The following is a 26,659-nucleotide window of genomic DNA, read 5'->3' as shown; positions in this document are numbered from 1 at the left end:
CCATTAGGGCCACCATGAAATGAGAACACATAGGAATCTTGAAACAGTTGCTTGACTCCATATGGGAAGAATGTCTCTCTAGGAGACACTTAGTTAGGTAAAGAATTACCCTACTATCCTATCTCTTCCTGAGTTCAGATTTCTCATTACAGATTCTTTTTTTCCTATTCTTTTCCACATCTTCCACTGGTCATATGTTTTGAGGGATTTTTCACATCTATAAACCATGCTTCAATTCAAGGATCATTGAGATATTTAGATAACTTTTCTAGTAGATCCTTCCTTTATAGTGTTAGGATGAGTTCTTTCTGAAGCTTAACAAATTCTGAGGCAGGCTTATTATACCATCACCAGGTAAGGCAGTTAATAAAAATAACCCAGAGGAGAGAGTTCAAATCTGTATATGTGTGTTCATTTTGGTCCCATACAGAAAAGTACAGTGTATTTGAGAAATGATTGTGAAGATAAAACCATGTCTTCCTGTGCAAACTCCCACACACCTAGAAATAATTATCTTTAATTTTGCAGGGAATATCCAAAAATAGGTTCTTTTATATTCAATTTTTTCCCTTGAGCACAACATGGAAGTGAAAATTTAAGAATGTAATTATTTGCCATGCTAAGAATTCCTGAGTCTATATAACACTGCCACTCTGTGCTTTTCAGTAAGCAAATTAAAAGTTCAGATTATAGTGCCCTCTTTGGCAAAACCAAGGAGTGAGACCTGGTAACTCTTAGGATACTCCAGGTTCCAGGGTTTCATGTTCTATGATATTATCTTAGGAACTTAGCTACATGTTTGCATAGAAACATTTCATAAAATGAGTTCATATCATTGGCTTTGTTAATACCTGCATAGCTAGAGAAGAGTTAAAGACAGAGGGTAGATGGGAGGCAGAGAAGAGAGTCCCATAGTCCAAACATGCTTTTTAGACAAATTTAAGATGTACTTTCTGTGTAGAATTTGAGCAAAAGTAAAATCACTGTAAATTTTAGTGTCTATTTTATGGATGGTTATTAGGGATTTTAGTTATTTAATTTCCACAAAAATTCTAAAATAACTATTAGTAGCCAACTGAAACAGAATGCTAGACTCTGGCTGGAAAATCCCCAGATAAAAAGTTAAGAAGTGGCAGAAGTGCTGGTTTTTTGTGTGTGCTTGAGAGATCTAGCAGTTGCCTTGAGCAAATCACAACACTGGGGAACAAAGAGGTTCTCAACATAGGGTTAAGTAGCAACAAGGTGCTAATTCCTGCTGATTCTGTACTTTTCTGTCATCTAATAATACCAATCATGACAATAGAATACTGATGCAATATTGATCTAAAGCTGGAAAAAAACACAACTGTCTTTTCTCAAGAAAGAAATGTATTCACATGGGTGATATGCATCTAACTGTTCTCTTCTAGAGATTGCTTACAGAGTATTGATATATTATAGAGGGTTTCTATTGCACTTCAGATTTCTTAATGGATGTTGAGTGCTTTTTGTTTAATCTACCAAATGAAAGATAATTTATGCTTATTTGTATAATAACTAAGAAACTATCAAATATTTATTATTGAATTTAAGCAACAAAAATGGCAAGAAGAAACAACAGTGAATCTATTTTTTAAAGAAAAATGCAATTAAGTCTTTAGGGGGATAAGAATTTTCAGAACTATTATAAATAGAAGGGCCCATCTCAGCTTGATTACTTCAAAACAGCTTCCTGCAGCCTCCCACCAAGTAGATGAGCAATTAGAATAATCACAGCAATAAGTCAAAGACACTTGCTGTTCAAACTTGTGACTTTTCCTTTTGGCAATACTCCTCGGCTATTCCAGTTGTACACACACACACACACACACACACACACACACACACACAAGCATGCACATATTTAATGGAGTTTTATTTGGTAAAAGGCAAAATGCCTGAGACTGACTTTTTGTGTTTTGTCTCAAGGTTAACTAAAGGGCACTGAACAAGTAAAGCTGTGCTGAAAAGAACAGTGGCCAAGGCAGGGATATTCTTATACCACAAACAGTCATGCAGATGGAAGTCTGGCCAACAAAACCATAAAGCATCATGTCTCACTGTGACTCAATCTGTCAGCTCAAGTACAAGGTGACTCAGGAGAGGGAGGACTGTGTTTTGTTTTGTGATAAGTACTCAAAATTTCTTGTATATTCATGCCTGTTATATAGTGCTGATATAAAAGAATAAAAATTATTTTAATCATTTAATAATTGCAAAGACGGGTCTTAATTTCTAAATTTAAAGGAAATGAAAGACACAAAGCAAACGGAGTGAGAGAAAACCTAGAGATTAACAGTATCTGCCTGAGTCTGTACTTTTGTTTGTAATATCTCTATGATATTTCTACAACAGATGCTAGTCAGTTGATTCAGTATGCAAGGAAATTGACATTAAAAAAATAATAAGACAATAACATATCCTTTGCAAGGCAGTCATATGATTTTCTTCTGTCTGATTTTTGAGTATATAATTCTAAGTTTCCTCTTTGTTCTTTGGCTTATATTTTTAGATCTTCTAAGTTAGCAGAATCTTAAAAACACAAGGGTTGTAGAAGAGAATGTCAAATAATTTTGTTCAGACTTCCTTATAATGACATGCATTTTTAATACCTTGCCTGTTGTCCATCCTGTTCCTGTTTCCACAGCCTTGAGTACACAAGTTCTTCTGCATTCCCAAATGCTTCCTTCTTTTGTCTCCAGTTAAAGACATTTACCACTTTCTGGGAAGGATTTCAACTTCAACTTTTCATGAAATACGATGAGAGGTCAGTAGACACACACAGCAAAACCACATAAAATAAATCCCAATTATCAAAGAAAAAAAGACAAGGCTAGACATTGTTTTCATGGCTTAAGATTAACAAATATGTTTTTTTTCCATTTGAATGAAATATATAATATCTGAACACACACACACACACTGGGGTTTAATATCTAAATTCTGAAAACCATGCTTGCTAAATAAGACTTTGAAGAAGGAATACCATCTACAATATGAATTAGAATCCATCTATCTATCTATCTATCTATCTATCTATCTATCTATCTATCTATCTACCTATCTATCTACACACACACACACACACACACACACACACACACACACACACACACAATCAAAATAGAAACAAGAATGAGGACCTAAAAGTATTGTAATTGTAAATTATGGTATAACTAGATACACTGAGAGAAGCAAGAAAAGTGGAGAATCATTACAGCCACAAATTTTAATGTCTAAAATCATTGTTGTATAGGGATATGTCACCTAGTAAAGATAATTGCAAATGTTGCTATCATTCATGACGGCTATAATAGGAAAATAATATAAATGATTAAATACACAATTTACCACTGATACTGTGCCATGATGTTGCACATGATATTGACTGGAAGAGGTCAGATGAACAAATAGTCCACATAAATACATGAGCGTATTACCATTTGAAATATAAAGGGAAATGTTTTATTGTCATTTGAAAGTTGGGTGCTTTTTCAGAATAATTCAATACCAAGTAATATTGGTATGGTTGGCTGAGCTGTATTCCTCTGCCCATCCACATATTGAATTCCTCAGCTTCAGTGGCCCAGAACATAGCTGTATTTGAAGACATGTCTGTAAAGAAGCAATGAACTCGGAAGGTGGTTACTGGGGTGATCCAATATCTAATAAGGTGGCTGTCATTAAGAAAAAGAAGTTTAGATATAGATACACACACAGAGGAGAGGCCACATCAAAAACAAATAAACAACATTAACAACAAAACAGGAAGAACATGACCAAGTAAAAAGTCAAAAATAGAAACGACTTGAAGAAGCCATCCGTTTTCACATCTTTTATGTGGGATATCTGGTCTCCAGAATTGAGAGATAAGTTTTTTTTTTCTTATTTAAACCATCTGCTCTGTGATGATTTGCTTTGAAAATATTAAAAACTGTATATCAGGACATTTTGTAAAATGTAAACTCATTACCAAGGAGTGAAATCTGCAGCAGATGAAGAAAGGAGGTTCCTCTGATGACCAGGAAGAACTTCTTTTAGATTTCACCTGGCAGGAGTTCACGGGGTGACGAAGCTTAATAAGGATCCATTCTGTGGTCGTGTTCCAAAGAGTTTCGAAGATGGGATATTGGGGAATATGAGTGATCTCTTGAAAATACACACAAGAACGTCCCGGACATTTGCATGAGAGTATGGGTGGAGAGAGGCTGACTGTTTGATGATAGTACACATTGCATGATTGATTAGTGTTGCCTATTTTGGGTTAGAGGCTTACCCAGAGTTAGATGACATATATTCTCTTATACACAATACCTTTTGCATATTAACCACTATGTACATTTGTCACTAATACAGACATCTCGGAATTAAAGTTAATCTCCCCAGTCTTCCTTTGACCACATAAAGTTGACAAATAAATGTCAATTATGCTGTATATTAAGAATACATCTGAATAGTGTGTATCTTAGAATTACTTTGTAAGTGATGAAGAGAGAGGCATTCTATTGTTACTGGTAGCTAGAAGAACAGTTCCTTTATCACAATGATAGAAAGAGGCAAGATTATTAGTTGACACCATGGATATTTTAAGAGTTGATCTTTGTATTTTTCAGGATTAAGTCTCACAAAGACTTTGATATTTAATGAAGGGCAAACTATGAAACCTTTTTGTCTTAGTGATCATCATTTTCTGGAGCCCACTGGAGAAAAGAAAGCAATGTATGGATCGGTCAATTCATTCATATTTCTACATCTTTAGCAGACATGGGTTGGTTTTGTTGGCTGTTGAATACATAGCCCAGAGACATGCATGCCATTCTATTTTCTAAAACAAACAAACAAACAAACAAACAAAAACAAAAATAAAACTTTGCTACAAATCAAGCACACAATAGCTCCAGGTCTGTCACTGAAGAATAGCTCTGAATATGATTTTGGAACTATGCAAAAGAACCTTCATCAGATGGACAGAGACTGCAAAGCATCATAAACAGCATTGTTCTGGGGCCACTCTGTCAACTCTGATGCTGACTCATGAAGATTCTCAATTACTATTTAGGCAGCATTTGGGGTAGAAGAAGGAAGCATTGTAATTTGATTAAGTGTTAAGATATGAGTTCTGGTGGAATGCTCTCTTCAGGTCATTACTGTGTCCTTTTTTAGGAGACAATTATTGGCTAATCAATGTTCTAAGTACCACCCTCCAAATCTCTTCTTTGTTCAGTGCTATTTTTAACCCTGTATTTACATCAGGGGACCTATTTCTCATTGGGAGTATTTTGAAATTAGAGACCTTGAGAGGACACATAAAGTAACTTAGAGAAGGACCAAACCATATAAAGCACCAGGAAGACAGTTTTCATATATTCTGTAGCGTGTACTATTTTTCAAATGTAGTCTCTATTTTGAACACTGAGATTAAATATAGTTGATATTTATTAGCACATATTTTTCTGTCCTAACATTACTTGCCACAAATTAATCTGTTGCATTAATTGTATGCTATATTAATTGTAAGTCTTTTCCTCCCACGTTTCAGATTACTTTGTTTTTTTTTTCCTTTTCTTTTTTCAAATCATTCTTGTCATCATTTTGCACATGGTTGGCACAAAGGCTGAAAATGGTAAGGTAATTTACTTTCAGTTTCTCGAGAATCTATACTCTGTCAATTTCAAGTTACAAACTACAGCGCATGCGGCAGCATATGTTGCTGCTCCTTATGATGAATAGGGAGGAGTGTGGGCTTCATGACCTCTCCACAAGGCTTCCGGCTCTACAGTCCTAGGATCTTAATTCTGATGAATAGCTTCATGCTGACTAGAACTAATCTATTCCCTTATTCTTTGGTGTAAGTTATAAGACAAAAAAAAATACTCTCATGCAAACATATATTTTCCCTCACACACAGATTTGTTTGGAATGAGATCCATTTCTGGTAAGCATTACTGTATTCTTATTTATTTCCTAGTGTGGGTTGATACAAGAGCCTCTCTCATTTTCATAGTTGTTGGAAACCCCTACAGGGATTTTTGACTTGGGGGAAAAACACGGTGTACAAGATTCTTGCAGCGTCGTGAATGGCAAGTTTGTACTGCACATGGTGGCCGAGGTTCTTGTAAATACCCACTCTGGGCATCCGCTCCCTGCACTCCACAAAACAGTTGGCGATATTCAGGTTTTTACCAAGACTAATTAATTCAGTTGCATATTTCCCAATAGAGCTCTGTGACTAAGGTGTGAATGAAAAAATTAATTAACAAAATGACTTTGTGTAGTCTTCATTGTTAAATTAATGATTTTAGTTCTAATACTTAAATTTTTAGTACATACGAAAGACAACGGTATTGTGAGAGTTTTAACTAGGTAAGGTGAGGAAACACTTTACTATTTTTGTTACTGTTGCTGCTAATCTGTGTAGGAAGGCTAGGGTGTGCTTTAAAATGGGATTTTCTCTTACTGGAGCCAGCTGCATGGTTGCAATTTCATGTATCATCATCTTCCAAACACCGAAGTGGTGTTTCTTTTTAAAATGTGTCTCTCGTCTTAAAACCTTGCAGAAGGCTTCTATTAATGTGGAGACGCTGGTTATGGTCTGGGATTCAGAAGTGATTTCTATCTTTGCTACTTATAACTTGATTTCTCTTACTCTTCAGACCAGAGTGAGAAATCCAGGGCTCATCTCTAGCTTACCAAAATCTAAAGTATCAGGAAAGTTTGTCAATATATATATGAATATTTAATCCTTCTGAAATATTGTCAAGGCAACAACAGGAATTTATTGTAACAGAATAGATGAAAACAAAAATAAACACCAGGTCTTATTAGTATTTAATGAAGAACTATAGTAGGAAATACTGTAATTCTTAGTACTCTAGTCTGTTACATGAGGTAAGCAACACAAATCTCTGTTTAAAGGAAAACCGTGCAGTTCATTCTTAGGCAATGCAGTTCCTACTGTTCATATTCTCTCCTCTGTTTACACTGCACACTGTCCATAGATACAGAGCTGTGGGTCATATTTATGCTGAGCTAAAGTCAACTTTCTTTAATGGAACTTGAAAAAGAGATATAAAAAGGGTTGATCTACAGGAATGTTTAATCATAGGAGACATAGGATACACTCATCTTTTTCTCCCCTATTTTCTTTTTTACTTATTCAGTTCACAGCCTGATGGCAATCCTGTTCCCTCTTCTCCTCCCAGTCCCATCCTTATACCATCTCCCTTCGTACCCTTGGAGAAGGAGAGGCATCCCATGGATACCTATATACCCTGATACATCAGGGATACACTCACTCTTAAGATGAAACCCTGCAGAAGTCAGAGTTACTGTTTGGAATTACAATTCTATGGACCTGAGTTAAAGGACAATAGAAGATAGACCTTGATAAAATGTGCCCCTTCCACATGGTCGTATATGTCTTCTTCAAACATTTTCTGGTAAATGTCTTCAAAGCTTATGCTCAGATGTCTCCAGAATTTGCTGCCTCCTGAAGACACATGAGATCTTTAGTTTATAGCTGTGATGCTCTGTATTCTTTTTGAGCAACAGACTCATATTAAAATTATTCTGTTACCAAAGGAAAATAATAGGGAATTCTATTTGTAAACAAAAGTTTGGGGCAAGAAAAACTTGACCAGAATAATTCATGAATATTGTGCTGATGATTTTAGAAATTAAACTGTGTTTGAAAATTTCTGGGATCTTATACTAACATACAATAGAAACTGACAAACATATAAAGTGAAAATTGTTATAATGACATTTATTCTTCATAAATGTGTTCTTCAGCAATGGATGCAGACAAATATCTGTGGTCTTGATTCTTTTTCACTGACAAAGGGGACATTAGTTTTTCAAATTATCATCATACTTGTAATAATAGGATTATTGATAATGTTTACTAACAATCTTTATGTCTATCTTATGGATTTCAGTATTTAATAATTTTTGCTACGTAACAATAACAGATGTAGCTGCTATAGCATGAGCAAGATCTATAAAGTTAATTAAAAGCTTCAGGCTAACCTAGTCTACAAGTGAGCTACAGGCAAGTTCAGACTACATGGAAAGTCCCAGTGTCAAAAACCAAACCAAACCAACCAAAAAACCAAAAACCATGACAAAGTTCTTTAAAATTAAAAGGACCAATTTATATGAAATAATATAGATATTATATTCAATATATTATAATCTAATGTTTAAAGGCATTTATATTAATTACCTTCCCATTGCTGTGCTAGATCACTCTGACAAGAAAGTAACTTAAGTACTGAGGAGTTTATTTTGGCTTACAGTTCTGGAGAAGTAGAGTCCATCATAGCTTGTAGTGCATAACAAAAGGCCACAAGAGCATGCTTATTGATGACATTTTTATCCCTGTACAGCAGTGGTTCTCAGCCTTCCTAATGTTGCTACCCTTTAATATGGTTCCTTGTGTTGTGATGCTCCCTGCTTCCCCCCCCCCCCCCAATCATTTCTGCTTAGTGACTGTCATTTTGCTACTGTTGTGAACTGTAATGTAAATATCTGACATTCAGGGTACCTGATGTGTGTTTGCTCTGAAAGGGTCATTCAATCCCCAGAGGGTTGTAACCCACAGCTTGAGAAAACCACTGCTCTACATGAAGCAGAAGAAAAGAAAAGAAAGGAGAGCAAAGGCACAAAACTTGGGAGCCCCGTGGCCAGTGACATGCTTCTTCCTGAAGGGCTCCACCTCCTAAGGTGCCATGACTTTCCCTAAGTGTCACCAGATCTTCATCTGGTGACAAGTATACAATCACAGCGGACTAAGGGGGGAATTTATATTCAAACAACAACAGTATTGTTATAACTTAGATACAAGCATCTATCTGTGCATTTTGAAGCATTGTGAAAGATACAGACATGCAGATACACACAATTGTTCTTCATAGTACCATCATAGACCTTTAAACATTAGCCTGAAAGACATTTTAAAACTCCAAGAGACCATGAAGCTGGTATTTGAATAACATTTGCTATGCTTGTTTTACTAAACAAATAGCTTTTGTTTTTCTTAAAACTAGCCAGTGTTGGAACTCAAGCAACACTTTAGTTACATTATGTTGAGTGGTTTAGGGATGGACATGTCCTCAATATAATTCAGCATTTATTTGAAACTTGTTATTTGTTAATGTTTATTTTAGGTTCATTTCTGTGGCTGTGACAAAATATCCCAACACTGAACAACTTAGGGGAGAAAGGATTTATTCTGCTTACAATTCCAGACAGCAGTCTCTCATTGTGAAGTCAAAGCAAGAGATTGAAGTATCCCAGCCCCATCAGGGCAGAGAAGGAACAAACCAATGGATCTTTGCTTGCTTTCTTTGTGCTTGTGTTTCTCTTCTCTTTTCTATGAATGACACCCACTCTCAGAGCAGGTCTTCCTACCTCAGTTTACAGTCAAGGCAACCCCTTCAGCTATGGGCACATCTCAACCTGTCCAGGTAGTTCTCCATCAAGACCCCCTCTCTATGTGATTCTGTGTTGTGTCAAGTTGACAGTTCAAACTAACCAGCACAGTATTTAATGCATTTTGGGTGGTACATTTTAACTGCCTTTATTTTTGTGTCCTGAAAACACTAATTTTGTGTCGCCTTCAGGAAATGAGTAAATCCTTCAAAGAAATGGCTACATTGTTAGATACAGAAGTTGAAAAAAAAATCTCAGAATGTCTCAAATACTATCAAGGCTAATGTTCATGACTAGGAAATACTAAAACTCTGTGTTTAATTTTTAAACATTGTTATAGTTCAAGCACAGGCAAATCATACATAAGTGTAACAGTCATGTTCTGTTATACTTAATGTCTCGTAGGTCTTTGTCCTTCAGGTTATATATAGTCTGTCTGGAAAGCTAAGCTATTAGCTTCTTCCTTGTTCACAGATTGACTATTCTGGGTTCTTTGGGCTTATTAATATTGGACAAAGACTCATGAAAGATAACTATATATATATATATATGTATACATATGTACATATGTATATATATGATAAGATTAGGAGATTTCTATGAACTAAAATAGATATATAAGTGAAAAGATAATGAAGCTAAAAATCTAAGGATTTCTGCTTCAATAGAAGTTGAATAATGGAAATGGAAACTGGGTGTTAAAAGTATATCAAGTATAACCAGAGGAAATAGCCTTCTTAAACAAAGGAATTTGCTTTGGAAAATCCATGGACACATTGCTTCTCTGATAGAATCCTGGAGATTGCCCAACTGCTTTACTGTGTGTGACATTTATAGATGTTAGTAATGGGAAAAAAGCATTGCTGTGAGTTTGAGGCACATTTGCATATTGATGTACTCCTATTTAGTTTGCTTTAATGCATTTCTGTGTGCATGATTTTTCTTTAAGCATGTCAGGTCAAGGACAATTCCAAATTACCAGAAATCAAGAAAACAAATATCTATTTTTGATTGGTTCTTCATTATTTTGCTTTGTTCTCAAATGCCAGATCGACTCATGATGGACTCATCAGAAATAATTGGAGGTGGGAGGGAACAATGTCATCACTGACAGACTGTGCAACAACAATTACTTGGAGCAACAGAGAGCAACGGGACAGCAGAGACCATATCTCCAACCATTGATTGTCCTTCAGGTGAGTGCCATTCACAGTAGGGTGTGGAACTGTGATAGCTCTTCTGGTCTTTGAAGGAACTGCCAAGCAGGAACTCTAGCTGTTATTTGTTGGCCATCCTGCAGTATCGATTGCTTCCCATGTTCCAAGCTTTTGTCAACTCTGAAAATCATTTGCCTCCCCTGCTCATCCCGCGTCCTTTGGTACCTATGTGAGATTTTAACAGCTATGATGAGCACTTTCCCTGCTAGGGCTGGGAAAGCTGTACAGTTCAACCCCATTACCCACATTGTTCTACAGTCTACTAAGTGCTCTGTGGAGTGCAAACAGGCAGCATATTTTCAAAACTCCTTAAAGATTTCAGTTTTAAGCTCATTAAAATTCTATGAAGTTACTATCAAACCAGTTGCCCAAACTTTTGAATCCTGAGACACACAACTTAAGGATCTTTCAGAAAAATAATAAAAAGTTAAAAATTCAAATTTACACAACACATCAGCTATTCTTCTACATTGGGGATTATAATGACTTATAAGTTTAAAGACCAGAAAATTATTAAACTTAGAGCCCCTCCAAATTTTTGTTTACTTTTTTTATTGAATAATTTCAATCACTTCTTTATATTATAGCAACCTACAACATTTTCTATAAAGTAACCATGATAGCTTGGAAAGTTTTAGATTCAAACTCATCATTGAAAAGTTTACAAAATTTAAAAAGTTATGGTTGCATTTAGAAACCGTGCTCATAGACAAAACTTCTATGTAGTGTTTTATAAATATGAGTATTATAAAAATATTTGTGTTTCTGTTATTTCCAACACACATCTGTGCTTCATGAGAACAGAATTTCTGATGAGTTGCATTGTATACTGTATGTGTATGTGTTTAATTAAATAGTATTACATCACTTTCTCCCTTACCTCTCCAGCCATTCCCAGGTATTTTTCTCCAACTCCTCCCATATCTCCTCACTCTCAAATCAATAGTTTACTTTTCCTTGATTGTTATAGTCACAGGTATATGCATATGTATGCATAAAGACATAAATATAACCTCCAGAGTCTATTTTTATTGTCTGTGTATTTATGGTTTTAGGGCTGACCACTTTGTGTTAGATAACTTTGTGTTAGATAAGGGGGATTATCCCTGGAGGATACTAATTCTTCCTCTCCCTGTAGGATTAGCTACCTGCAGTTGTAGGGCTAGGACCCCCATGAAATGTCTTCTTTGTGCATTAACATGTTTGTTGATGTTATCACTGTCCTGGTCTTGTTTACGCAGGCATTTCCAGAGGATACTACTTAACAGCAGATTTTGGTGGGATTCTGGTTCTTATAGTCTTTAAGATCCCTCTTTAAAGATGTTCCCTGAATCATAGATGCAAGAGCTATAATGTAGATGTATCCACTTGGGCTGAGCTCTCCATAATGCATTGATTTCTGTATCGTGTCTAGTTGTGTTTTTGTTTGTTTGTTTGTTTTGTTTTCTGATGGTCTCCATTTGCTGGAAAGAGAAACTTCTTTGATGAGGGGTGATAGCTACATTTACCTCTGTGTATGAGGATACATTTTAGAATATTGTAAGGAATTGTGCTATTTTATCAAAATAGTGGTAGTAAATTCTTTATCATGACCCTTCCATCCCTGGAAAGTTGGCTAGGTCTCCAGTACCCAGTATGATTTTGCTCTTGTTGAATGGGTGTCAACTACAATTCAGTAACCATTGAAAATCTCATGAGAGAGATTTTACTTATGAGTCCCAGGTATTACACCTTTAGGAATCTTGCCTTGCTGGTCATTGTTTTGCTTAACAGATGTTGCTGCTTGGTAAGCCTATTAATCTCTTCTCTCCCTTGGTAGCTTTCATAGTATTTTCTGGTACCATGAAAGCTCTCATGCAGGAAGATGGGTTTCAGAAGAAAGAAACAGGATGCTGAGTTTATAGTTTTCATACCATAGTTTCAAAACTCTCAGCTGATTATATACATACAACAAGCTAATATTTTGCTTAGAATTCAAAAGAACTGAATTTTGGAAGAATTTTCTTTAGACTTACTCTTGTGCTGTATATTTGGCATTGTTTTTCTTCTTCTCTTCCTCTGGGTGCCAGATATCACAGGACACATTTGTCTTACTATATGATTTCTGGCTTTAAACATTGGTGTCACAGTGCCAAGAAAGACAGTGTAATGGGAAGCAGAAGGATTGCTGGATCTGAGGCCTGCAAGAGAGAAGAAAGCAATAACTTCATCATACATTAATGTGACTGCCAACCACATGAATATACTCTACTGGAATCAACTCATGAGATTTTCCTAATGCTTTGCTAAATTTTCTACAGTGCACTGTCTCCAACAGTAAACTTTTTATTGCTCACAGTTGTTTGTTTGGGTGTTTGAAGCTTTATGCTGATGGAAATGGCTTATCTCCATTTTATGTGGTCATCAGGTTTATTTTGACTTGGGCTCAAAGGGAAAAGGTGGTCTCATTGTCATCATTGGGGGCAGTTATTGTCTTACTGGGATACTAGATATCTTCTATATGATTTTTTTTTCCTTTGTAAGGTAGTCCGTTGTCTGATGTCCTCTCCCTCTTCAGACTACCCTGACTTCTTTATATGGGAACTAGTGTCTAGAACTAGGCGCAGAAATTCCATGTCTTCTTCAGGTGTATGGTTAAGACTTTCTATCTGAAGCCGTCTGCTGGTGAAGACAAGTCATAAAGCAGTCTAGCTCTGAAGATAAATAAATAGCCTCCACTTCCTTATGAGAGAAGCTGTAGACATATTTCAAAGGAACACGTCTAAAGGAAGGAATTCCTTGTGTTGTTAATTTTTAACAGTTTAGAACAATTGCCTGCTCAGTTTCCTCTTAGATGGATTCAACAATGTCTACAACGACTCTAATGCCACCTGACCTTAGAAGTATTATAGCCCGAGTAAACTTGCCTTAATAGTGACACATACTATATATCTGTATTTGAAATTATATTTTTAGGATGATCATGTGGCTTTATTTTAGAGTCACAAAATAACCTTGGAAAGATATTATTTCATAAGTTTCTTAAGCATAGATGTTTACCTGTACCCAAATACTAACAAGGGCCCCACTTAGTCATTCCAGAATTAAATGGTCCATTTCCTCTCTCTCTCTCTCTCTCTCTCTCTCTCTCTCTCTCTCTCTCTCTCTCTCTCTCTCTTTCTCTCTTTCTCACTCTCTTTCTCTCTCTCTTTGGTTTTTCAAGACAGGGTTTCTCTGTGTAGCCCTGGCTGTCCTGGAACTCACTTTGTAGACCAGGCTGACCTCGAACTCAGAAATCTGCCTGTCTCTGCCTCCCAAGTGCTGGGATTAAAGGTGTTCGACACCACTGCCCGGCTTTTTTTTTTTTTTTCAATTTCATCTCTTACCTACCCCCCCATATCAAAATTAGCATCTAGGGTTGTTGATTCAATCTTTAAAAATGTACTGTAAGTTTGTCAGCTTGTTTAGCACTAGCATGTTGCTCTAAGATATTAGAGTCTCCCATTAGAACTATTAAAACATAATCATTTATGATTACCCCAGTTTTCTTCTTGTCTTTATTCATTTACAAGTAATGATACCTGTGCTAGCCCTGTTGTGTCTAGAAGGCATCAATTACTTTGAGGCCTATATCCCCTCTGGCTCTTAACGCTCTTTCTGCCCCCTCTTCAATAGATCTGTAGAATTCCCTAAGCCCAAAAGGGAGGAATTTGTTGGATGTACACTATTTAGGGCTGAGTGTTTCAAGGTCTCTTAGTCTCTGCATATTGTCTGTCATTTAGTCTCTGTATTTGTTTGATTATGGGAACTTTTGAAAATAATGTATTTTGCATTATGATATAGCCTTTATAATGTGAAGAAAAGAAGTAGAAAGTTAGGTATTAAGTGCTAAGTTGACACCCCAATAAGTATAATGGAGTTGGTTTCTTGATTCTAGAGAGCTACTTAGGATAGACAATGTAATCTGAATAGGTTAAGAATCTCTATAAAAGAGCCACGAGCAACCTTAGCATGGAACTATGGTGATAAAGACTGAGTTGGAACGTAGTTTCTAAGATAATAGAGATGCCAGGGCAAGGAAACATCTACAGAAAGCCTTCAAGAATGGAATGAAAGCTATTGTAGTCATAGAAAAGGCAAAAATAGAAGCCATTTGGATAGCCTCTACCTGGTAGAGTAGTCAATCTAATAGCATCACACTCTTGGAAGAATTTCAGAAATTAGTGTAACCATCAAGGTGTGTAAAGGATTAGAAGTGGTCATTCATTCTCACTAGATCTCCCTTTAACTCTTCCCTTTGTTCTGCAGAAGAGAGATGGATCATGGATAACGACAGTTGCCTGTAATAAACTTAATCAAGTAGTGACTCCAATTGCAGTTGCTCTCTCAGATGCTGTTTCCTTCTTCACCAGATTAATCCATTTTCTGTATGTAGTATGCAGATATTGATCTAGCAAATGTTCTTCCCTTGACACCAGTCCATAAGAACCAACAGAAGCAATTTCCTTTCAGCTGGGAAGGCCCTCAGTATACTTTCCTGTTTTACTTTAAGGGTATATTAATTCTTCATCCTTTTGTCATAGCATCATTGGAAATGTTCCCGATTGCATGTCTGTTAAATAAAATATCACATTGGACCCCTATATTGATGCCATTTTGCAGATTGAGACAAGTGAGTAGGAGTTAATAAAAACTGTATGTGTTCCTAAAGTTCTACATCTAGTTTGCCAGAAAATATTGTGATGATTAATATTTATTGTTTACCTGACATGATGTAGAATTTTGTAGGATACAAACCTCTAAGTCCACATGTGAGGGATTATTTAGACTAAGTTAGTCTTTGGATATCCTTATGAGGAATTATCTTGATTAGGTTAATTAAGGTAAGAATATCCACCCTCAAGGAGGGCTGCTATTCTCTGGGTTTGGATCCTGGAAGGCACAAAAAGAAGGAAGCTATTGGAACATGAGCTGTCATTATTTTCTGCTTTCTGACTGCCTCCAGCTTCTGTCACCACGACTGAACTTTAGAAGTCTGAGCCCAAATAAAACCCCAAGTTGTTTTTCTTCTATCTATCTATCTATCTATCTATCTATCTATCTATCTATCTATCTATCTATCTATCTATCTATCTATGTATCTATGTATGTATGTATCTATCTATCTATCTATCTATCTATCTATCTATCTATCTATCTATCTATCTATCTATCTATTCATCCATATAGCCACACAATTGAGGAAACATATATTGCTCAAAAATATTACCCAGTCTGTAGTATTTTTCTACAGTAATAGAAAATATACTAAAATAGGTTATGCATAGTTCAAGGGTGATGCAATTTTAAGTTGGTTTTGCAGGAATAGAATTCTATTTAGAAAAAGAGTTGATGAGGATATGACAGGAAAAGGTAGATAAATGGGAATTTAAAAAAACTACAGACCCACAAGCACTCTGTTTCTGGGTGGTTTTGATCATGCTTGATGTCACTTTTCTTCCTAGTAGGATGTGAACAGTAGAATCTCCCAGCTATACTTAGGAGTCAAAGAATATATTGAAACAAAAAACCCAGGCAGAGGCAAAACAGATGAGGACTAACTAGTTCCTGTGCTTTGGAAAAGATGCAATTGACAAGTAAGTAGTAGATTTTATAGTGAAGAATGTCTAAAAGCTTTAAAATGTGTTATGAATACTGCTCAGCACACAATGTTCCTACCCTTCAGATATCCTTATGTGAAATCTCCAGATATCTACTAGCTGTGACAACTCATTTCTTAATCACCATTAGATTAATTCCTGAATGAGCCCTTAGAAAGTGAGTAGCTAACATATCAGTCCATGGGAGGTAAGCACTTTATAAACACATACACACACACACACACACACACACACACACTGACTATACACACACACACTTACCACACATACACACTCACCACATACACACACACACACACTCACACTCACCACACATACATACTCACCACATATACACACTCACCACACACACACACTTACCACACATACACACTCACCACATATACACACTCAACACACACACACACACACACACACACACACACACACACACACACTTACCACACATAAACACACACATACTTATCACACATACACACTCACCACACACACACACACACACACACACACACACACACACACACATACTATTTAGTGTATCACCCTAATCTTCTGTTACTATTGTCTGCTGATTGTGGAGGAAATACATAATATTTTCTTCTTTATATTTTTGAGCCAAATGCAGGGCTCCTACTTTCATTAAAGATTTATTAAACTCAAAACTAAGGAAATTGAATGTAAGGAAAATAATAACTAGCATTCTCTTTAGGCCTTCCGCATTAAAATAGCATTAAGAAGGATGAAAACAAAGAAAATTTAATTTGTTTCCCTGATTTTTTTTCTCTCCTTTATTCCCACTCTTCTGTCTTCTATTTATTCCCACTAGAGTGAGATCGGGTTTTCTCTTAACTCTCAAATTCCCTCACTTTGGTTGGTTTAAGCGATACCCACAGGGAACATTTTTCAAAGTGGTATGCCAGGATTTAGCTGTGGGAGGCCCATTAATACACCACATAGAATTTTACTCCCTATAATGACATTTAAAGAGAGCTATTTGTTTTGACTGTGTTCTTTGTGTATGCCTGAAGGTTACCATAGTAAAACCCCCTTGGCAAATGTGCCATCAGAAGGTTCTGGGTTATAATGGCAGTGGGTAAGGAGGAGGGCAATTCTAAAATATTTCATGAGTGAAGTCCTGGTAAAAGAGAGGGTCTCTGGGGTCTGCTTTACTCTCATTTCGATTTCCTTTTCTGGGAGTGGAGAACAAATGGCTCCTGTTTCCAAATCCTTTCTCAAAAGCATCAAGATCCTCACCTTTCTGATTCTTGCTGCAATGTCAACTTTAACATATTATTAGGTCATTTTCTTTCCATGAATATTTAGTTTCTTGGTTGTGGTTACAAATGGCCTTGAGACGTCAAGCTTCATAAGCAGCGAGTAAGCATGGAACTCGTAGTTGGCTGTTTCCACACTCAGATTCTTAAGTCACTACTTCAGATTGGTTGTGTGAACTTGGGCAAGTCACCGATCTTCTCTGGGCTTTGCTTTTGTACATCTTTTAAAATAGGACAGCCCACATTCTAGGGATGTCATAAGAGCTATTTGAGATGAAGGGAACCTTTCTAAACTAGTTCCTGGCCCATGGACAGCAGAAAAATGTTAGCTTCTAATACATTTTAAAACTTGTCCTCAGTTTGTATAAAATAACCAAAGAAAATGCATGCTCTCTTTTATTGCAAAAATATTTCATATAGTTCTCCAAAGACAAGAAAATTATAATGCTGATGGCTGCTGTAGATAGCAGCTAAGTGGGTTTCATTCAACCCGTCCTGAACGGCTGTGTCTGAAGTCTATCAAGTACATCCAAATAACGTAACATCCTCTTCCACTGTGGCTGAATGTTCGCATTATGTCCCGATGATTCATGCATTGGAGAGGGAAATTGAATTAACTGAGGAGGGAAATAAAAAATTTAAGAATAAGTTTAACAAGATCAATTCTTTTATAATTGGAACGTTTGCTCTCAGCCTTGAAAAATAGCATTTAAAAAGGTGTTCATGGTCTGTGACTATCATTTGTAAAGTGAAAACTAAGTTTGGTGCCTGAAGGCTCAATGAAAATGGTGTCTTTGAAGGGACTTTTTCGTTTTACAGACATAGCAGCTTTACAGCATGCTGTCCCCTGAGCTGCTATTCTTGTGGCTGTCCTGCTTTAAATTAAATATGGAAGCACATCGCATGATGATGTTCTTACTTTTACATTATCCTTGTAAAATTGTAATCATTTTATGTATCAAATAATATGTAGCAGCATATTAATTAAATCTCAGAGGTTTAACAAGACCCATGTTACTACTTGTTACATATGTGACTTTAATATTTCTTAGCCTCCATTTCTTCACCTATCAAAGGGGACAGTAATTCATTTATTAAGTGATTTTAGAAAGTGCAAATATTTATTGAAATTTTCTTACAAGGTAGTGTGGCTCTACCTTATAGAATCCAAAACTAAGCCATTGTGTGTAATACCTGCCAAATTGATATCCCCAGTAGCCCCAGTCCATATGAGTGGTTTCTCTGATAAATTTCAATGCAACTAGCATTTAAGAAGGGGTAGAGGAATGAAGATAATCTATTAGATAGGGTAAAAGCCATCAGCAAAATCCACAGGGTAGTTTGATACATGTTTATGGTAAACAAATAGGCCAACGCCTTGATTCTGGGACTCCGCAGCGGGCAGTCTGCAGGCCAAAGCAACACAGCTTCTGGGAAAAATCCTGTTTTGGGCCTTCATCTTCAGCCAGGAGGAGGTCCAAACACCAGATAACTGTGCACCTCCCTGAAAGAGGAGAGCTTGCCTGCAGAGACTGCTCTGACCACTGAAACTCAGGGAAGAGAGCTAGTCTCCCTGGTCTGCTGATATAGTGTAACAAAATCACCAGAGGAACAATCTCTAAACAGAGACAACTATAACAACTAACTCCAGAGATTACCAGATGGCGAAAGGTAAACGTAAGAATCTTACTAACAGAAACCAGGACTACTCACCATCATCAGAACCCAGCACTCCCACTTCGCCCAGTCCAGGGCACCCCAACACACCTGAAAAGCTAGACCTGGATTTAAAAGCATATCTCATGATGATGGTAGAGGACATCAAGAAGGACTTAAATAACTCACTTAAAGAAATGCAGGAGAACACTGCTAAACAAGTAGAAGACATTAAAGAGGAAACACAAAAATCCCTTAAAGAATTACAGGAAAACATAACCAAACAGGTAGAAGACATTAAAGAGGAAACACAAAAATCCCTTAAAGAATTGCAGGAAAACACAACCAAACAGGTGATGGAATTCAATAAAACCATCCAAGACCTAAAAAGGGAAGTAGACACAATAAAGAAAACCCAAAGTGAGGCAACAGTGGAGATAGAAACACTAGGAAAGAAATCTGGAAACATAGATGTGAGCATCAGCAACAGAATACAAGAGATGGAAGAGAGAATCTCAGGTGCAGAAGATTCCATAGAGAACATCGGCACAACAATCAAAGAAAATGGAAAATGCAAAAAGATCCTAACTCAAAACATCCAGGAAATCCAGGACACAATGAGAAGACCAAACCTACGCATAATAGGAGTGGATGAGAATGAAGATTTTCAACTCAAAGGACCAGCAAAGATCTTCAACAAGATTATTGAAGAAAACTTCCCAAATCTAAAGAAAGAGATACCCATGAACATACAAGAAGCCTACAGAACTCCAAATAGACTGGACCAGAAAAGAAATTCCTCCCGACACATAATAATCAGAACAACAAATGCACTAAATAAAGATAGAATACTAAAAGCAGTAAGGGAAAAAGGTCAAGTAACATATAAAGGCAAGCCTATCAGAATTACACCAGATTTTTCACCAGAGACTATGAAAGCCAGAAGAGCCTGGACAGATGTTATACAGACACTAAGAGAACACAAATTCCAGCCCAGGCTACTATACCCAGCCAAACTCTCAATTACCATAGATGGAGAAACCAAAGTATTCCACGACAAAATTAAATTCACCCATTATTTCTCCACGAATCCAGCCCGTCAAAGGATAATAACAGAAAAAAACCAATACAAGGACGGGAACCACACCCTAGAAAAAACAAGAAGATAATCCCTCAACAAAACTAAAAGAAGACAGCCACAAGAACAGAATGCCAACTTTAACAACAAAAACAACAGGAAGCAACAATTACTTTTCCTTAATATCTCTTAATATCAATGGTCTCAACTCCCCAATAAAAAGACATAGACTAACAGACTGGCTACACAAACAGGACCCAACATTCTGCTGCTTACAGGAAACCCATCTCAGGGAAAAAGACAGACACTACCTCAGAGTGAAAGGCTGGAAAACAATTTTCCAAGCAAATGGTCTGAAGAAACAAGCTGGAGTAGCCATTCTAATATCGGATAAAATCGACTTCCAACCCAAAGTTATTAAAAAAGACAAGGAGGGACACTTCATACTCATAAAAGGTAAAATCCTCCAAGAGGAACTCTCAATTCTGAATATCTACGCACCAAATGCAAGGGCAGCCACATTCATTGAAGACACTTTAGTAAAGCTCAAAGCACACATTGCACCTCACACAATAATAGTGGGAGACTTCAACACACCACTTTCATCAATGGACAGATCGTGGAAACAGAAACTAAACAGGGACACAGTGAAACTAACAGAAGTTATGAAACAAATGGACCTGACAGATATCTACAGAACATTTTATCCTAAAACAAAAGGATATACCTTCTTCTCAGCACCTCACGGGACCTTCTCTAAAATTGACCATATAATTGGTCACAAAACAGGCCTCAACAGATACAAAAATATTGAAATTGTCCCATGTATCCTATCAGACCACCATGGCCTAAGACTGATCTTCAATAACAACATAAATAATGGAAAGCCAACATTCACATGGAAACTGAACAACACTCTTCTCAATGATACCTTGGTCAAGGAAGGAATAAAGAAAGAAATTAAAGACTTTTTAGAGTTTAATGAAAATGAAGCCACAACGTACTCAAACCTATGGGACACAATGAAAGCATTTCTAAGAGGGAAACTCATAGCTCTGAGTGCCTCCAAGAAGAAACGGGAGAGAGCACATACTAGCAGCTTGACAACACATCTAAAAGCTCTAGAAAAAAAGGAAGCAAATTCACCCAAGAGGAGTAGACGGCAGGAAATAATCAAACTCAGGGGTGAAATCAACCAAGTGGAAACAAGAAGAACTATTCAAAGAATTAACCAAACGAGGAGTTGGTTCTTTGAGAAAATCAACAAGATAGATAAACCCTTAGCTAGACTCACTAAAGGACACAAGGACAAAATCCTAATTAACAAAATCAGAAATGAAAAGGGAGACATAACAACAGATCCTGAAGAAATCCAAAACACCATCAGATCCTTCTACAAAAGGCTATACTCAACAAAACTGGAAAACCTGGACGAAATGGACAAATTTCTGGACAGATACAGGTACCAAAGTTGAATCAGGATCAAGTTGACCATCTAAACAGTCCCATATCACCTAAAGAAATAGAAGCAGTTATCAATAGTCTCCCAGCCAAAAAAAGCCCAGGACCAGACGGGTTTAGTGCAGAGTTCTATCAGACCTTCAAAGAAGATCTAATTCCAGTTCTGCACAAACTATTTCACAAAATAGAAGTAGAAGGTACTCTACCCAACTCATTTTATGAAGCCACTATTACTCTGATACCTAAACCACAGAAAGACCCAACAAAGATAGAGAACTTCAGACCAATTTCTCTTATGAATATCGATGCAAAAATCCTCAATAAAATTCTCGCTAACCAAATCCAAGAACACATTAAAGCAATCATCCATCCTGACCAAGTAGGTTTTATTCCAGGGATGCAGGGATGGTTTAATATACGAAAATCCATCAATGTAATCCATTATATGAACAAACTCAAAGACAAAAACCACATGATCATCTCGTTAGATGCAGAAAAAGCATTTGACAAGATCCAACACCCATTCATGATAAAAGTGTTGGAAAGATCAGGAATTCAAGGACCATACCTAAACATGATAAAAGCAATCTACAGCAAACCAGTAGCCAACATCAAAGTAAATGGAGAGAAGCTGGAAGCAATCCCACTAAAATCAGGGATTAGACAAGGCTGCCCACTTTCTCCCTACCTTTTCAACATAGTACTTAGAGTATTAGCCAGAGCAATTCGACAACAAAAGGAGATCAAGGGGATACAAATTGGAAAAGAGGAAGTCAAAATATCACTTTTTGCAGATGATATGATAGTATATATAAGTGACCCTAAAAATTCTACCAGAGAACTCCTAAACCTGATAAACAGCTTCGGTGAAGTAGCTGGATATAAAATTAACTCAAACAAGTCAATGGCCTTTCTCTATACAAAGAATAAACAGGCTGAGAAAGAAATTAGTGAAACAACACCCTTCTCAATAGTCACAAATAATATAAAATATTTTGGCGTGACTCTAACTAAGGAAGTGAAAGATCTGTATGATAAAAACTTCAAATCTCTGAAGAAAGAAATTAAAGAAGATCTCAGAAGATGGAAAGATCTCCCATGCTCATGGATTGGCAGGATCAACATTGTAAAAATGGCTATCTTGCCAAAAGCAATCTACAGATTCAATGCAATCCCCATCAAAATTCCAACTCAATTCTTCAACGAATTGGAAGGAGCAATTTGCAAATTCGTCTGGAATAACAAAAAACCTACGATAGCAAAAAGTCTTCTCAAGGATAAAAGAACTTCTGGTGGAATCACCATGCCAGACCTAAAGCTTTACTACAGAGTAATTGTGATAAAAACTGCATGGTACTGGTATAGAGACAGACAAGTAGACCAATGGAATAGAATTGAAGACCCAGAAATGAACCCACACACCTATGGTCACTTGATCTTCGACAAGGGAGCTAAAACCATCCAGTGGAAGAAAGACAGCATTTTCAACAATTGGTGCTGGCACAACTGGTTGTTATCATGTAGAAGAATGCACATAGATCCATACTTATCTCCTTGTACTAAGGTCAAATCTAAGTGGATCAAGGAACTTCACATAAAACCAGAGACACTGAAACTTTTAGAGGAGAAAGTGGGGAAAAGCCTTGAAGATATGGGCACAGGGGAAAAATTCCTGAACGGAACAGCAATGGCTTGTACTGTAAGATAGAGAATTGACAAATGGGACCTAATGAAACTCCAAAGTTTCTGCAAGGCAAAAGACACTGTCAATAAGGCAAAAAGACCACCAACAGATTGGGAAAGGATCTTTACCTATCCTAAATCAGATAGGGGACTAATATCCAACATATATAAAGAACTCAAGAAGGTGGACTTCAGAAAATCAAATAACCCCATTAAAAATGGGGCTCAGAACTGAACAAAGAATTCTCACCTGAGGAATACCGAATAGCAGAGAAGCACCTGAAAAAATGTTCAACATCCTTAATCATCATGGAAATGCAAATCAAAACAACCCTGAGATTCCACCTCACACCAGTCAGAATGGCTAAGATCAAAAATTCAGGTGACAGCAGATGCTGGCGTGGATGTGGAGAAAGAGGAACACTCCTCCATTGTTGGTGGGATTGCAGGCTTGTACAACCACTCTGGAAATCAGTCTGGTGGTTCCTCAGGAAATTGGACATAGTACTACTGGAGGATCCAGCAATACCTCTCCTGGGCATATATCCAGAAGATGCACCAACTGGTAAGAAGGACACATGCTCCACTATGTTCATAGCAGCCTTATTTATAATAGCCAGAAGCTGGAAAGAACCCAGATGCCCCTCAACAGAGGAATGGATACAGAAAATATGGTACATCTACACAATGGAGTACTACTCTGCTATTAAAAAGAATGAATTTATGAAATTCCTAGCCAAATGGATGGACCTGGAGGGCATCATCCTGAGTGAGGTAACACATTCACAAAGGAACTCACACAATATGTACTCACTGATAAGTGGATATTAGCCCCAAACCTAGGATACCCAAGATATAAGATACAATTTCCTAAACACATGAAACTCAAGAAAAATGAAGACTGAAGTGTGGACACTATGCCCCTCCTTAGAAGTGGGAACAAAACACCCTTGGAAGGATTTACAGAGACAAAGTTTGGAGCTGAGATGAAAGGATGGTCCATGTAGAGACTTCCATATCCAGGGATCCACCCCATAATCAGCATCCAAACGCTGACACCATTGCATACACTAGCAAGATTTTATCGAAAGGACCCAGATGTAGCTGTCTCTTGTGAGACTATGCCGGGGCCTAGCAAACACAGAAGTGGATGCTCACAGTCAGCTAATAGATGGATCACAGGGCTCCCAATGGAGGAGCTAGAGAAAGTAGCCAAGGAGCTAAAGGGATCTGCAACCCTATAGGCAGAACAACATTATGAACTAACCAGTAACCCGGAGCTCTTGACTCTAGCTGCATATGTATCAAAAGATGGCCTAGTCGGCCATCAATGGAAAGAGAGGCCCATTGGACACGCAAACTTTATATGCCCCAGTACAGGGGAATGCCAGGGCCAAAAAGGGGGAGTGGGTGGTTAGGGGATTGGGGGTGGGTGGGTATGGGGGACTTTTGGTATAGCATTGGAAATGTAAATGAGCTAAATACCTAATAAAAAATGGAAAAAAAAACAAAAAACAAAAAACAAAAAACAAAACAAAACAAACAAACAAACAAAAAAAAACAAATAGGCCAAATACTAGGAAAGCAAGCTGGAAAATGAAATAAAGATTATTGTGCCCATAAAGAAGAAATAACACAGCTGCCAAGTCCCAGGAGAAACTTTCAGAAAGTCTGGGATCATTGTCTTTTGTCTCTTGGTGAAACCCTAGCCTGATGTATTAATATATATATATATATATATATATATATATATATATATATATATATATACTTATTAACCTACTTCTGAGAGTTGGCAAGGAGAGGCCACAAGACAAGGAAGAGACTTTCTGAAGAATGTGGAGAGGAGAAAGACCCAGCATCCTGGCAGATACATCAGTATCCTAGCTAGAGTAGTCTTCCAGCCCTTTCCATCAAAAGTTTATATAGATAAGTTTCATCAGCTCCCAGACATTGGTTTCATTGTAGATACTAATAGGATCAACAGTGGAACTGTAGAGAAAATACTAAGTAACATACAATGTTGTTTGAAATGATGGGATGGCTGTTGTAATAGTTGTGTATTGCATGTATAGACAAAGCAGCTGGTGCTTTGCATGAATTTATTGGTTTTATTTTTTTTTTCTTTACATATCATGATGCCTAGTGGTTAGGATACTTGCCATACTCTGCCTAGGTGCTTTCTAGCAGAGATTGCTTATTCTTACAGCTTCAAGTATGGTGCTCATGGTTTTGTCTTTTATTTGTCGATTCACTCCTTTTATCTATTTGTGGAGCTGTAGATCTATCAGCTGAGTGTATGTTTAGTTTTGTAAGCTTTTCGGTGAATTCACATTATTCTCTTTAAGGGTTTCAGCCTGTGTACTAGAACATTATTCTGTTTCACTGTAACATTTTATAGGCAGATATTATTCCTGTTACCTGTGAGCACACTTTACTGGCAGGTGAGCTCACCAGCTCAAAACAACAACTCATTGTGTGTGTATATTTTAGGTTGGTACATCAACTTCTTCTGACTTCTATCTTCCAAATATTTCATATTCCCCCAAGCTTTCCCATTGGCTCTAAATCATCTGTGAATCTTTTTCTAGTGTTTCTATAGATTTTCCTCATCTCTGTATTTATATAGGACTGATGCATCTTTTTAATGACTAGCTTTGACTGTTATTTTAATTAAATTGAGAAATGCCTAGAAGAATTAACAAAGCAGATGTCTAGGTGTGCTGTTGTGGAGTTAGATTTTGAGTGATGATACTGAATGGTGTATCTTTTTAATTTATTTTTTTATTGGTTATTTTATTTATTTACATTTCAGATGTTGTCCCCTTCCCAGTTTCCCCTCTGCAAACCCTGTCCCATTTCCTTCCCCCTGCTTCTTTGAGGGTGTTCCCTCACCCATCCACCCACTCTTGCCTCACTGCCCTAGCATCCCACTATGCTGGGGCATCAAGCCTCCACAGCACCAAGGGCCTCCACTCCCACTGATGCCAAATAAGGCCATCCTCTGCTACATATGCAGCTGGAGCCATGGATCCCTCCATGTGTACTCTTTGGTTGGTGGTTTCATCCCTGGGCGCTCTGGGGTATCTGGTTGGTTGGTATTGTTGTTATTTCTATGGGGTTGCAAACCCCTTCAGCTCCTTCAGTCCTTTCTCTAACTCCTCCATTGGTGTCTCTATATTCAGTTCAATGGTTAGCTAT

The 26,659-nt window shown here is 37.1% G+C and overlaps 1 long non-coding RNA gene across 1 annotated transcript in view; it reads left to right on the top strand.

The window, feature by feature from the left end:
• The window catches only part of Gm20125 (predicted gene, 20125), a 144,689-nt gene that overhangs the window by 103,378 nt on the left and 14,652 nt on the right, over positions 1-26,659 (top strand). The window contains exons 2-4 of the long non-coding RNA NR_038020.1: positions 1,948-2,109; positions 2,666-2,785; positions 10,500-10,646. This is a non-coding gene — a long non-coding RNA (predicted gene, 20125). The remainder of the gene's footprint in view (positions 1-1,947; positions 2,110-2,665; positions 2,786-10,499; positions 10,647-26,659) is intronic.

The sequence above is a fragment of the Mus musculus genome, chromosome 10, assembly GCF_000001635.26.
Source record: "Mus musculus strain C57BL/6J chromosome 10, GRCm38.p6 C57BL/6J".
Lineage (NCBI taxonomy): Eukaryota > Metazoa > Chordata > Mammalia > Rodentia > Muridae > Mus > Mus musculus.
Note: the sequence above shows the minus strand (reverse complement) of the source record. Positions and strands in the feature narration are given on the sequence as shown.